This window comes from Bombus terrestris, chromosome 17 (genome assembly GCF_910591885.1).
Source record: "Bombus terrestris chromosome 17, iyBomTerr1.2, whole genome shotgun sequence".
Lineage (NCBI taxonomy): Eukaryota > Metazoa > Arthropoda > Insecta > Hymenoptera > Apidae > Bombus > Bombus terrestris.
This window is the reverse complement of record NC_063285.1, coordinates 7466276-7479465: the sequence shown is the minus strand read 5'-3', so window position 1 is coordinate 7479465 and position 13190 is coordinate 7466276. Positions and strand designations below refer to the sequence as shown.

At 36.1% G+C, this 13190-nt stretch overlaps 1 long non-coding RNA gene across 1 annotated transcript; it reads right to left on the bottom strand.

Annotated features, from left to right (window-relative positions):
* Positions 1 to 3957: 3957 nt before the first annotated feature.
* Positions 3958 to 8214, bottom strand: LOC125386635. Its single transcript, XR_007226979.1, has 2 exons — positions 7862 to 8214; positions 3958 to 4321 (listed from the first exon to the last, which is right to left on the bottom strand). It is a non-coding gene; the product is annotated as an uncharacterized LOC125386635 (long non-coding RNA).
* Between the last annotated feature and the right edge of the window lie 4976 nt (positions 8215 to 13190).

The following is a 13190-nucleotide window of genomic DNA, read 5'->3' as shown; positions in this document are numbered from 1 at the left end:
TCGAATTTGAATTTTCCGACTCCCTCCCAGCCAGTAAGAAACCCAACAGAAACCCAAATAGAAAAGAGTTTGGTATCTATCAGCATCTACGAGTATCTTTCTGTATCGACGAGCTATCTAAGTGTTATCACAAGTTATCTACCGAGTTATCGACGATTATCTAGCGAGCATTTACTGAGTATTAATTAGTAATTTTACTTTGCGATTTATACTGTGTACGAGCGACTCAGCGCATATAATCTGTATATGTATTTATCATTTTTAAATATATTCAACGGTTACGACAACAAGCAATAACATCCAGTAAATATCACGGCCAAATATCCTATTTACCAGTCCCACACACTTTCATTGCAAAGAACCGGTACTATTCTGTAAACAAAATTTTGGCATTAGTGAAATTTTTAGGACTTCTTATTTTCTCTTTGAAATGTTCCGATGTATTCATAACACTCTCTGCTATTTCTTTCGCAGCTTTCCTACGCGGGTCATATTACCGTCTTATAATATAATTTTGAATCAGTGCGTTCCCTAAATTTTCTATAATCGCACGTCTTTTTCTCAAACGTATCGGTTTCTATAGTCAGATAACATTTTGCTCTATATGTTTAAAGAACACAGAAGTTCTGAGAGAAAAAAAAGGAGAGCAGTAAGAATAAAGAGACCCGGAGAATGCATCAGGGTTAAAAAGAACATGAATTTAATTTGTAAATATTTTGGATTCTCGCATCCGTATATTAACCTTCTGCTTAATCAATATTCATTGTTAAGAAACATTTTAAACTCAATCTACAATACAAAGATAAGATACTTTATTTTATATACCACATTGTGAAAAGAAAGATAGTTTATTCTTTACTACATATTTCTTTAATACATAAAATATTTTATTCGTACTGTAGACCAACAACAACTTAAAATACTATTTCAAATATTTTTCCGATAAATTTGACCCAGCGCTGCTCAAGCACAGTTAACATATTCGCAAAGAAAAATCAGAAACAGGAATAACTTTTAATTATATAAATATCTAACTCGTCGGTTTCATCAGTCTCTGTAAAATACTGTTTCGAATCAATTTTACAGTCTCTCACACCAGTAGCGACAAGTTTAACCGTAATTAAAAATGTATCATAATCAATACTGAAATAGTCGAGTAATAATAATCTTTTAATGTTTCGAAAATCATATAGAGTAAATAGAAAAGTAATTATTTATGATAATATTGACATAATTCAACCGTTTGAGCCTCGGGGTTTTTGAAAAACCAGGGTCGAAAAGTCCCGAACGACAAGATAACCTCTTAATCGATTGCGAAAAGAAACAAGCGGCATGAAAGCGCTCGTCATATTCGTTATTCTTATGAAATACATCTATATTTTTATATATACATACTATTAGTTTATAATTATTTCAACTTTTGTTCAATAGAAATTATTAAGATAACAATGTAATCCAAAATACCGTCAGTCGTCCGTAGCGTTCAAATGTACTGGGACTTTTCGATAGAAAATCTAAACAGCGATCACGCTGCTTAGTACTCAAACGGTTAAAGAAATAACGATACGTCTAACCTGTACAAGTGTTCGATCACTAAAATGATACTTACCTTCACGTATGCTGGGAGATATCGTTCAAAACTGAAGACTTCGCAGAGGACTGTCCACTGATCGTTACGCCTGATGGTAAGATTGAGCCTGCAGGAGCGCTTGAAGAGCACTGAGAGATTGAAACGGTTCGTTACTCCACGTTTAGCGAATCGGAGGCACTGAAGCTGACTGTCTCCTACGTGTTCACGGTTGAACCACTCGAACGAGACTGCCGATACCGTTGTTAGACTCGAGCGAGTCCAACACGTATTAGACTCCAACAAGGATCAAAACGGAGGGCCCCAAATCCGCACGCTGATTGGTTATGAAGATAATCGTCAAACGGCATCTTCGCCCGCCAGATGGCGTTTACGGCGTTAAGGTGCTCCAAGTGCGGGGGATCCTTCCCGAGAAGAGCGTGAACGATACCTGAATGAATGCCATGCTTCGATGTTATTGGCCGAGGGGTAAGGGGCGCTCGACCGTTCGGACCGTTAAAATCCGTCAATTACCCGTACAAGAAACTCATAGCATAGGAAATTAAAAATACTGCTACGAATGTTGAAGGGAAACGTTTTTAGCTATCGGAGTACCCTTCCAAAATAACGCCTTGACTGCGAAAGCGAACTACAACGAGACAAAAGCTACGTACTATCCAAAATAAACAATCTAAAATACAGCTATTTTTACGATGAAACAGAAGATGAGCAAACAAAGTAAAAAAAATATGCCTAAAAAAACTCAGCTAGCATGTTCCCACAGACAAATAAAATTTCTAGGTTAAAAGAACCAAACTCTATCTCTTCTTTCAAACTGTCTCCAGAGAAAGCTCCCCTCCTCCAAGATGCAGGTATAGCGATACAGAACACCAATAAAAACATGAAGTCTAGTTATTTTATGACATGTAAAACAACGGAAAAACTATATCTTATCGACACTCGCTTTTCCAAAACATACACACACACGAACACATGGGTCGAGAACAATTAAACAGAATTATCATTGCCGAAACAAACAAACTGAAAAATAAATAGAGCGAGACATATCGCTAAATAAGACAACCTTCATATTTTCTAATGAAAACTCCTCGGACAAACCCAAACAACCAGACACAGAAATAAACTTCTTTGCAAATTACAACCGAATAAAAATCATTTTCTCTAAATTAAACAATTAAAAATCATCCGGTTTCGACGACATCCTGAACATTCTGCTCAAACAGAATAAAATGTTATTATACAGTGCTCCTTAATAACTTTAAGAGCCATCATAAAAGAAAAAAATAAAAACCGCTCCTTGCTCTCAAACCTGCGATATTATGTATCCTAGCCAACGTAATCAAAATATTCGAAATAGTCATAAATGACACCCTAATCTCCTTTTGCACAAAAAATAAGGTAATTCCCCCCCCCCCAAAAAAAAATCAATTCGGATTCCTTAACAATCAATTTTTAATAATCTTTATTCTAAGCATGAAGAAATTGCAATGTTTTAGTATCGTGCGACCATTACCATACGTTATATCATTTTCATTTTGGCACACACATGTTTCATTAAATATTCTATTTCTTTGACCATCAAAGACAAATAAAAAAATTACTTATTTCAGTCAGCGCTCATACCGCGCTGAGTGCACTCGTTCTCCTATACATCTGACTGCCTAACGCTTGAAACACAGACCGAAACACCCAGGTACAACTACAAAAAGACAGACTGGAAAAAGTTCCAAAACCTACTCGAACAGAACTGCGACATAAAAATCTATAACTGTGTCAACCTAACAGACAGACAAATCGACTCGTTCATAGACGAAATAGAAAAACATATACAAATCGCCCTACAAGAATCCGTACCGACGCTAAATGAAAAAGATTCCTGCGAGCCCTATATAAACTATAAAATAAAAAAACTACAACGAGATAAAAGCTATATACTATCCAAATTAAACAACCTAACATACAGCTACTCTTACGACAAAAGGGAAGACATAGAATTCCTAAAGTACCTGCTACACGAAATAAAATCACAACTAAAACAAGAATTCGCAAACTGTATAAATCAATACTGGACAAACAAAATAAAAAATATCTCCAAAAGACTCTGCTAGCATGTTCTCGCATATAAATCAAATTTTCAGACCAAAGGAACAAAACTCACTTTACCGGCATACCCTCGTTCGTTTCCTCACTTTTCCGAACGAAAAGTGTGAAAAACGAATCCGCGTTGTTAGTTCAAAGGATACACCCACACCGAGCTTTCCTCTGTGATGATACAAGAACAGCTCGGGACTGAAACTACAAACTCTCATCAATCAACATCTCTCAGATCAGACGCGTAAACAGCGCTTATAAAGTTGTGTTATTTAATAAAGTTCCATAGAAAAGAAACATAAAGTTCCGTTACGGCTCAACCTTCTTGTCTTTAAAACGTAAGCCTTAAATTTAAGGGACAAGAGAAAGTTGGTAAAGGAAGGTACAGAACGTCAGAAAAACCAAGTTTCCCGTATCTAGCATTGGTAAACAATAAATGTAAAGGACACTTGAAAGGAAAGATCCTTGCTTGGTCTGAAGGACCATAACTATGAAAATGGCCAGATTTATGGTCGGTCCCTAAGCCTATCGAAGGTACCCAGTAAGGATGTGTAGACATCTGGCATCCATCTTGCCCGCGGTGTGTGACGTGGTCTCTGAAGCGGTGCGATGGTCTCGGATGTCACAATAACTTCGTAATATCTAAAACAACCGAAAAACTAGACATTATCGGCACCCACTTTTCCAAAACACACACAACACAAACACATAGGTCGAGAACAACTAAACAGAATTATTATTGAGGTGGTATATGTCGTGATTGCGTACACGAGAAATACTCCTGATTTTTAACAATAACGTTTATTACTTTTGACAGCTACCAACAAATAACGATTAACAAAAGATAACGATTGACAACAGCTAACTTTTAACAACGCCTGATAACAAATGATGCTTAACGGTGGCTATCAGGGGTCGACTCTCGTCTCTCTGTGTTTGCTACGCGTAATCCCTCGCACTTCGCAGTTCGGGGCAGATTGAATCTCTTTGATTCAAAAGCCACGCCGATTCTTTTCTTTGTTGGCCATCGATATCGCGCTCGTTTGGTAGAAGTCCGCGACGGTTGCTGGGTATGCGTTCTCCCGAAGATTCGGCGAAAGAGTCGTAGGGATAACGATGGCACATTAGGCTTGTCGGCATAGCGCTTTAAAGATAAAGCGCTTTGTGCCGGGAAGCCGTTGGAAATTTCCGAGGTCGAGTGCCGCTTCATTATCACCGACGCAACAAACTCAAGAATAAAATATTCTGCATATTCTCAAACGAAAACACCTCGGACATCCTCAAACAGCCAGAACCAGATATAAACTACTTTACAAATTACAACCAACTAGAAATAATCATCTCCAAACAACAGAAAATCCTCCGGCTTCGATCTTACCGGCTCGAAACACTTATCTAACAAAATGAAATGATACTACATAGTACTCTTCGACAATGCGCTAAATAACACGTATTTCTCCAGAAGATGAAAAAAAGCCAAATTAATAGCCATAAAAAAAAAATAAAGACGGTTCATCACCTGCAAATCTATAAATCTCCTCCCCAACATAAGAAAACTATTCGTGTTGAAGTGGTCACCACTTCTACGAAATGATAGAGACAAAAAAACTAATACCAGATCACCAATTTGGTTTCAGAAACAAACACTCCACGATAGAGCAAATGCACAGGCTTATAAACGAAATAATAGTAGCACTAGAAAACAAGGAATACTGCACAGCCCTCTTTATAGACATAGAGAAAGCATTCGATAAAATTAACCATGAAAGTCTACTACAAACAATTAGGAAACAATTCCCGGAGCAAATACACCACTTAATAAAATCCTACCTAAGCTGCAGAACCTTCGTAATAAAAATCAAGGACACACATTCTCAAGTTAAAGACATCAAGGCCGGGGTACCACAAGGAAGCGTCCTAGGCCCAATACTATACACATTATACACGGCGAACATACCAACAACTACCAACAGCACAGTATTGACATTCGCGGACGACACAGCTATACTAGTCAGGCATACTAACCCAGAAACGGCAGTCAAAATACTACAAGAACATATCGTAAAAATAGAAAATTGGCTACAAGAAAAACAAATAAAAGCAAACCCCAATAAATGCAACCATATTACATTCACGCTACGGAAAAAGATACCACCAAACATCCTATTGAACGGCACGCATATAACGCAAACAAAGCATGTCAAATACCTAGGACTCCACTTAGATCAAAAACTCACCTGGAAACTACACATCAAATCAATAGTAGAAAAAATACAGAAAACAAGGAGACAAATGCATTGGCTAACAAGCCGAAAATCCAAACTAAGCACAGAAAATAAATTAAAAATATATAAAACGATCATAAAACCAATCTGGACGTACGGAATACCACTATGGGGGACGGCAGCAATGAGCCATATAAACAAAATAGAGGTAATACAGGCTAAAATCCTCAGGACAATAGTAAACGGACCTTGGTACGTCAGAAACGAAGATATACGAAGGGACCTGGGAATGCCAACGGTCAAGGAAGAAATCAGCAGATACTCCGAGAAATACAAATCAAGAATAGCAACACACATAAACCGGCTAGCTGCGGAAACATACAAAATCATAAATATGGACAGAAGACTAAAAAGGAAGCACCCAGCAGACCTTATAAAGGACATAACCTAACAAACACGAGGATAGTACCCCGCTGGGGGTAGCCACCAACATGCTAATTTAACCGTTAAAAAATTCTACCAAATGTCCAAATTGGACAAATTGTGAATTTTAATATATAAATAAAAAAAAAAAAAAAAAAAAAAAAAAAGACTGGATCAAGGTCAAGAACCCATACCGGAAGAAGCCATACAACTTTCCGCGAACGAAGGCCACTGGGTAATTTTGCAAAATGTCCATTTGGTGAGGAAATGGTTGCCTACATTGGAAAAAAAAAAATGGAACAGTGCTCGGAGAATCCACATGATGATTATCGTTTGTTCATTAATGCGGAACCCAGTCCTGATCCTCATGAATCAATAATACCTCAGGTAATAAACAATTGTACAATTTGAAAAAGCAAAAGAAAATATGCACTTTTAATTAAGTTAAATGTGCTAATTATATTCTTTAACCCTTTGTCGGTAATATGGTCTTCATGCCTTTGTTAGACAAAACGTTCATCCCTTGACCGCGATTACGTTCGGCGACTGGCTGTCGCTTCGAGCCAGAGCTCACTATCATAAATCTCAAATAGATACAGTCGAATCGAATGACAACAGTTTCTTAATACGGCTATGGTGAAATCTAAATTACAGTACTAGGGGTCTTCCCAAAGTTCCGAAGGGAAGGTTCCGGTGTTCTTTCATCTCCGACATATATATATATATATATGTATATATGAAATTTATGTATAACGTTCAGAGATAAGTAATTATTAATATAATTAGATACGGTATCAGCAATGATTTTCTGTAATTTTTTCAAACAACGCTTTCCGTAGAATAATTTTCTGTTTAGTAAAATGTGGTTTATTCTCATTCAAAATATGTTTAAACAAATTTATAAAATTATAACAAGCTTGTAAATTATATACTAAATTTACACATATATGTATGTTCAAAAAAAATTTTTTTTTTTGGGTCAGTCCTACCCATTCAACTTCGGTGATCTAACAATCAGCGTATCTGTATTATTTAATTACCTGGAAAATAGTATCAAAGTACCTTGGGAGGATCTTCGTTACTTATTTGGAGAAATAATGTATGGAGGTCACATAACAGATGATTGGGATAGAAGACTATGCAAGACAAATTTAGTAGAATATTTGAAAACGGAATTAGTCGAAGGTATATATGATAATTCACAATAATATTTCCAATATATTCCATTTCTTAAAACTATTTTTAAGTACAATTTTTCTATAAAACTTTAAGTTTGTAAATACTTTATTGGTCTCTTCTTATAATAATCAAAACTTTTTAATATTGAAAAGAAATATGCTTTATATCAGTAATTCTTTACTATTTAATGATTACTATTTGTTTCCTTCTCTTATTTTATATATATAAGGTGTTGGTAGTACGTGTAGAGTGCTAAAGAAATACTCGGCGTTTTGTTTAACAGTAAATATATTCTCGCTCAACGACTTTGTTACAAGTCTCGACTCGCGACTTGAGCGGATAATAATTTACTCACGTTTCTCGATTTCGACTGCAATCACACTTCTTGGTCACCACTCATCTCTCAATCCATTTCGTTTCTTTTTATCACCTCTCAATATCCCCACTACGCACGCGTTCGTTAGACTTTCGCGACCGTGGTCACGCACTCCTTCTTTCGAGTGTTTGGCGAAAGGACCGTAGGAATATCGATGGCTCATTAGACCTGTCGACGCTTAGCCTGCGTCGTGACCTTGCTTATGTTTTGTCGGTCTCTCGTAAACAGTCTATGTGGTATACCCTTCCCCTCCCAGTCAATCCCCTCCCATCGCTCCGCTAATAGGCTAGCGAACTGTCCTGTTTTTGCGCCCAGGCTTTCAGGACATAAATTAAAACATCGCACATAAGCTCAGCGCAACAGCGGCTTAAATTTAACTTACAATAATAGGCGTAAAAAAAAAAAAAATGTAATGCATGGCTACGTCGTACCGTCGCGTATCGGTACTTTTGCCTGTACCACCCTACAATTAGAATTCAGCGTTTATTCTGGAAAAAAACCATGTAAAAACAAATATGTAAAAATCCTGGAATTAATAAACAAAGTTAAAAAAAAAAAGAAAGTCTATGTGGTATACTATGTACCGATGAAACCGTTGGAAAGTTCTTTGCTGTCGAATGCCGCTACATATCACTTTGGATGATTATTATAACATAAGCGATTTTTCAAGGTAATAATACAATTTCAATTTAATTTTTATTTGAAAAGTAAATCTTTCACTTTATAGAAGTTTATAAACTCTAATAAAAAGATTAATGATTTTCGCACACACTTATGTTTCTTTAAATATTCTATTTCTTTGACCATCAAAAACAAATAAAAAAATTACTTATTTCAGCCAACGCTCATACCGCGCTGAGTGCACTCGTTCTCGTCCCCCTCAAACTGCCTCCAGAAAAAGCCTCCCTCATCCAAGAAGCAGGCATCGAGATACACAACACCAACAAAGACACAGAGGGCAACTTCATAATATCAAAAACAACGGAAAAACTAGACATTATCGGCACCCACTTCGCCAAAACTCACACACAAAACGAACACATGGACCGAGAACAATTAAACAGAATTATCATCGCCGAAACAAACATACTAAAAAATAAAATAAACCAAGACATAGCGCTAAACAAAACAGTCTGCACATTCTCAAACGAAAACACATCGGACGACCCCAAACAGCCCGACCCAGAAATAAACTACTTTACAAACTTCAATCAACTAAGTACAATCTTCTCCACGCTAAACAACAAAAAATCCGCCGGCTTCGATGGCATCCCAAACATCTCGCTCAAACGCCTACCAAACAAAATAAAATGGTACTACACAGTACTGTTTAATAATGCACTAAACAACACGTACTTCCCCAAAAAATGGAAAAAAGCCAAACTCATAGCCATTACAAAAAAAAATAAAGACGGCTCATCACCTGCAAACCTACGACCCATAAGCCTCCTCCCCAACATAAGCAAAGTATACGAAATGATCATAAACAACCCCCTAGCAGCCTTCTGCTCAAAAAATAAGATAATCCCGGAAAACCAATTCGGTTTCCGCCACAAACACTCCACAATCCACGCAATAAACAAACTTACGTCGGATATCTGCTGGGCACTTAACGCAAACCAACGAGTAGCCGCCTGCCTAATAGACATCGAAAAAGCCTTCGACACCGTCTGGATCCCAGGGCTCATTTATAAAATGATTAAAAAGAACTTCCCCGAATACCTAATCAAAATAGTATGGGACATGGTAACAAACAAAACTTTCATAATGACCGACGGCTCGCACACTTCAAGCAAAGAATTCTCCATAGAGAACGGCCTGCAACAAGGAACAGTAAATTCCCCGCTACTCTTCAGCATCTACAATAACGACTTACTAAACCTCTTTAACCTCAACACATCCACACACAAACGCTCCATAGCCTTCGCGGATGACCTAATCATCTACGTAACAGGCCGCAAAACCAAAACGATAAGAACAGAACTGCAAGAACTCTTTAACAAAATCAGCGATTACTATCATAAATGGAAACTAAAAATTAACGCAAGCAAATGCGAAACCATACTATTCAGACCCAGGACAAGCAAAATCGGCCCAGCAGAAAGGGAACAAGTCAGGAAATTCCGCCTAAAAGAAAAAGCAAACGAAGAGAACCTCATACCACACAAAAATTGCGTAAAATACCTAGGAATAAACATAGATGAAAAACTAAATTATAAGCAACACATCGAAATCCAACTCTCCAAAGCCAGCAAAGCTTTTTGGAATACAAAAAGACTGTTTTATTCCAGACTTCTCGATAGCAAAGTAAAAATCATGTGCTACCAATCGCTAATAAGACCCATTATAACCTACGGCTGCCCAATATGGTACAACATACCTGCGTCAATAATGGAAAAAATTCGCATATTTGAAAGAAAATGCATCAGAGCTTGCCTGAGCATTTACAGATCAGAACACAGCGGATACAGAAAATACGTAAAAAACAAAAAAATATACGACTTAGCCAACATCCACCGCATCGACTGTCACATCCTAAAACTAACGAGAAATCACTTCTCGCAAGCCGCGAAGATCAAAGAAAACAGCCTAATCTTCGGCTGCTTATACCCAAACGACGCATACTTCAAAAACACTCTGTTAACAGGCTACATCCCCCCCGAAGCCTTTCTATACCTAGACGAAAGAAACTATCTCCAAGACCAAAACAACATACCCATAATTTATCATATGCAAAGAAAAATAGGAATGAAATTTATTCAATACGAGGAAAACCTAGATGGCCGCACGGCAGACACTAGGTGGAGATACAACATGGCCCTCCCCCAAAAGGATACGGAAGACAAACACAGAAAAAACACAAAAAAATATTGGTGGATACGGAATCCACAACAAAAAACAACAAGATAAAGAGCCACAGAACGGCAACGCTCACCGAATAAAAGTGTAAATATGTAAATATGTAAATATGTAAATAGATAAACTAATATTATACTAATCCCACAGAACTCCCCTCCCCACCCCTCCCAGTCCATCCCCTCCCAGCCCCTCCCTAATAGGCTAGCGAACTGTCCTGTTTTTGCGTCCAGGCTTTCAGGACATAAATTAAAATATCGTACATAAGCACAGCGCAACAGCGGCTTAATTTTATTTTATTTAACATTAATAATCTCAAAAAAAAAAAAAAAAAAAAAAAAAAAGAGAAAAGAATGTAATAATGCATGGCTACGTCGTACCGTCGCGTATCGCGTACTCTTGCCTGTACCACCCTACAATTAGAATTCAGCGTTTATTCTGGAAAAAAAATGATGTAAAAAAATATGTAAAAAACCTGGAATTAATAAACAAAGATAAAAAAAAAAAGCACTCGTTCTCGTCCGATCACGAAAGTTAAGCAGCGCCGGGCACGGATAGTACTTGGATGGGTGACCGCCTGGGAACTCCGTGTGGTGTTGGCTTTTTTTTTATTTTCCCAATCTATTTTATTTTTCTTAACAATCAACCTTTAAGAATCTATAATCTAAGCATCGAGAAAAAGATATGTTTTGCTATAACACGACTATTACCTCGCATTATATCAATCTCATTTTTGCACACACCAATGTTTCCTTAAATATTCTATTTTTTATATCAAACACAAATAAGATTAATGATAAGACTTCTCTTATTATTCTTGAATTAGTACAAGTACATATCAAATACGTATGGTAAAATGTAACGTAAAATGTAAGGTTCGTTAAATTGTACACAGGGTATACTAGAATCAGCCATAAAGATCACGAACGAACCACCATCTGCAATTCAAGCGAATATTCACAAGGCGTTGGATAACTTTACCCAGGAAACTTTTGAGTCCTGCAGCAAGGAAACCGAATTCAAAGCAATATTATTTGCACTTTGTTATTACCACGCTGTACTTGCAGAACGTAGAAAATTTGGGGCGCAAGGATGGACTAGCGTAAGTGACTTTAAATCTTAATGGATCATGACGTTAAATTAGAAATTATGAATCGAAGATTTGTAAGTGTTGAAACAATGAGAGAAGGCAAAAAACAATGTTTAGGATACCTTGTGTAATGTAATAACTTCAAATTAATACTCTTTAACAGATTTTTTATTAATTATAAAGCCATATTTAGAATATATCTCGCAACTGTAACATTGTTTAAAACATACTATAACTGTCTTTCTTGTAACCTGCAGTTAAATTAGGAAAAGCTACTAATAAGATAAAGCATTACTTTTTACTAGCGATGATATTAGCAAAGTTCGTAAATTATATTGTTTAATAATTGTTTTTTTTTTAGTCAATATATGTTTTAATAATAAATAATTAAATAATTTAGAGCGTAACTAAGCACAAATAGCAATTAAACAAATTTCTCTGTTACTATGTTAATCGTTGTTAAAACAGCAAATTTACATATATATATACATATGTATTATATATTGGATATATGTCGGTTTCACATTATGATTAGTGAACCGGATTCGTTATTGATCATCCTAGGATTATTGTGTTTAGCTTTTCGAGTATCTAGTTACCACGGTTACTTGTCAAATTCTATAATAATCATATTTGAACTAGTAAATATCTTCCTTATTGCATAACAATAATGTCTAATCCAAATGAAGATTCGTTACACGCCCCTAACCCTAATCATAATGTGAACCCGACATATATATGTATATGTGTATATTCAAATATTTAAAATTTTTAATAATGAGAGATATCTTAACTATATTTTTATATATTTTTAATATTTTATTTCAAGTACATTTATTTAAATAAACTCACTAGTTTTCATCATTAACAAAATTCAGTTACAATTTATATAAATTTTATTCCACAAATTTTTCACTAAAACTTTACAGATCAGCACCAAGAGGGGGCACATATATAAACGGATTGTACATGGATGGTGCACGATGAGACGTTCAAACAGGATGTATCATAGACAGTCGATTTAAGGAATTGTTTCCATTATTACCAATAATGTATATTACGGCGCTTATACTGGACAAACGAGATTTAAAGAATACGTATGAATTGTCCTGTGTATAAAACACGATCGCGTCCTACTCACGTGTGAACGTTCAAATTAAGAACTAAGGAGAGAGCTAGTAAGTGGATTCTTGGTGGAGTGGCAATTCTATTACAAATCTAATCTTATAAATTAAATTATGGACTAAATATGCAATTAAAATAAAGATTTTCGAAATTGTCAAAGACTGTTGGTATTCATTTTTCAAAACACGGTATTATTTTATGCAAGATAATATTTATGTAACAGAAAAAGTACAACGC